The sequence below is a fragment of the Fragaria vesca genome, linkage group LG6, assembly GCF_000184155.1.
Source record: "Fragaria vesca subsp. vesca linkage group LG6, FraVesHawaii_1.0, whole genome shotgun sequence".
Taxonomy (NCBI): Eukaryota; Viridiplantae; Streptophyta; class Magnoliopsida; order Rosales; family Rosaceae; genus Fragaria; species Fragaria vesca.
In genome coordinates this window covers 4,793,079-4,796,035 of record NC_020496.1, presented here as the reverse complement: position 1 = coordinate 4,796,035, position 2,957 = coordinate 4,793,079, and positions in this window count along the sequence as shown.

The following is a 2,957-nucleotide window of genomic DNA, read 5'->3' as shown; positions in this document are numbered from 1 at the left end:
TCCTCCTACAAATAATCCTCCGAGCATAACTGTCCCCGAAACCCCTCTAGGGACCAATTAAACTATAACTTCAATGACGGAGACGGTAAAATTCTTATTATAACCAAGCTAGTAAATAAGGTAAAAATTTACGGGTCGGGATGTGACAAGAGAGAAGACCATCTCTAAGAGCAACAGCCTTAGCTATATGGACATTAGCTTTCCCTATCCTTATGGTAGAGGCAATGAGAGGACAAACAGAATCATCTCGTAAAACAAAGCCGGAAGTAGCATTGGAGTTGTGTTGAAGGACAGACCCATCGAAGTTTAATTTGACATAGCTGGATGGAGGAAGAGACCACTTGATGTTGTTTGAGTGAGCTGCATGCCACACAAGAAGAAATGTTGGTTTGAGAGTTCAATCTTCTTGTGAAAGCGGCTGCTCCTGCTACCACTGCATGGGGAGAGAAAATTTCATTCTTAGAAAATGACAATATTTCTTTTTTGCCAAATCTGCCAACACAAAAGAATAATTTTTGAGAGCTTATCAGCATCATAGGACCTGTTAATAAAAATATCATTTAAGGTTTCAACCATATCATTGGCATTTGAAAGATCCTTATAATGAGCAAGATTCCAAACCGCAAGACTAGAAGGGCAATTGCAGAATAAATGATCCATGGTCTCTTCCTCAACATTGCAAAGAGGGCAGATATTATGGTTTAGAAATCCAAACCTGTGAAGTCGATCTCTAGTCTTTAGCCTTCTACGTAACATGAGCCAACTAAAGATTTTAACTTTGGGTGGCACATTAAGCTTCCACAGCTTTTTGATAAGAGGAGATTGTTCATGAGGTTGAGTCTTTGCATCCAAGTAGCAGACTTAATTGTAAAACTTCCATTTGGAGAAGAACTCCAAACAAAAGAATCATTCTGAGGAGTATCCGGAATGAGAATTCCACAAATTTGATCCACAATATCTACATCAAACAAGATTTGAAGCTTCTGCTTGTTCCAATTATTTCCAATAATGTAATCTGCAACAATGTCATTCAAGTTAATGGTATATATCATGATGAGAGACATCAATTAAATTACAAAGACCAATCCCACGAATTTCTACATCAGCCTGCAGCATGGTAGATTGCAATTTTTCAGTCTGAGGATCTTGAAACATCTTAGACAAACAAATCAATGTAATCATAAAGTCCTTTATCTAATATTGTCACAGGGTAAACATATATTATTATGTCGTACATGCCTCTCATTGGTTTATTTTCCCCGGTACTATTAGGTTGCCCAAATCCAAACAGCAAGCAGAAACCCCATGTTTTGCCAGCTTTAAGCATTGATCGTGCATCAAGCATATCAATGGTGAAATTACAACAATAAGCTAGCCCTTGAGAGCAAATGCACCGGTTAAGTGATTGGATGTCCAATTAATGGGGACCCACTCACATTCACAAAAAATAGCAATGCACCGCATTGAAATTGCCTGGGCAATCGTTGGGACCCATCTCAAATAAATTGTCAGGGCAATTGGGTAGGCAATTGCCCATGAAATTAACCGACTGATTTCAATAGGGGTCACGGTTTTGAATGGCTCTATTGCCCATGTTACATCCCGAATTTTGGATAAATAAAAATTTCAAATTTCAGGCATGATAACTAAAAGAAAAACAAACTTTACAACATTTTAGTTTACAGCTTGTGAAAAAATAATTTGAACAAGGTAAAACCTCCCTCAATACTCACAAAATCTAGAAAGTAAACAAAAGGAACAATGCCTATCTGCCGCAGCCTCAACTCTGCTAAACCTGACCTGTAAAAACAACCTCTACACCATGGATTGGTGCACCGTGTTGTAAACAACAAACCCGGTAAGCTTTAAAAGCTCGTATGAGTAAATCTACAACAACAGACTCAACCCATAAGATAAAAACAAGAGTTCATGCATTAAAAAAATAAATTCAGGAGAACACTTACAAACAAGAGAAATCAAAGAAAAATTAATAAAACACAACAATTCAAAATACTCAAAATCATAAATGAAATCCTGCAAAAAGTGTAGTTCAGGATTCCAAAAAAAATCACACAAATAAAATTAAAGAATCTTCTGCGGATAAGCATAGTTCAGGAGATACTCAAAGCAAATAATTTAAATAACATCACATAAGAACATCACTCAATCATTTCTCTACTTTTACTTATTGGTTCGCCAACGCATAGTTATCCTCCATAAATAACTAGACAAACACGTACTCAAGGGTTCGTCAACACACAGTCATCCCCCATGAAGTACCGACAGACTAAAGCTTTATACTGACCGTAACCAATCACCCGGCCAAGGCTTGGTTCCCGGTCCACCACGAAGGCTCCTAATCTAATGCACAACAATCACCACGAAGGCACACATTCTATTACTCTCCTATCATAACACTTATCAAATCACAAAATAATAATATCATCATAACTGTAACCAATCACCCGATTAAAGGCTTGGAACCCGGTTTGACTATTTAAACATCAATTCAACATCACACTATCACATTATCATAACGTGTCTTTCACACATAAACACATGGATATACATATTTAAAACAAGAATAATTCTACCAACTCTAATTATTACTCATGATCGGAAGTCCTTTTGAAATATTATATTATTAACAGAAAACTTGTTTTTACTTACCATGAGCCGTTGACGATCAAGCTCATTTATATTTAAAAAAAATCATTTTCTTTCAAGGACAATTTCACAATTGGCAATAATTATCATCATCATCATCATCATCAAAATCATCATCATAATAATTATCACCATCAAAACCAACATCACAATCATCATCATCAAAATCATCATCATGATAATTATCATAATAATTATCACCATCAGAACCAACATCATATCCATCATCAAAATAAACATCACAATCATCATCATCATAATAATTATCATAATAATTATCACCATCAAAA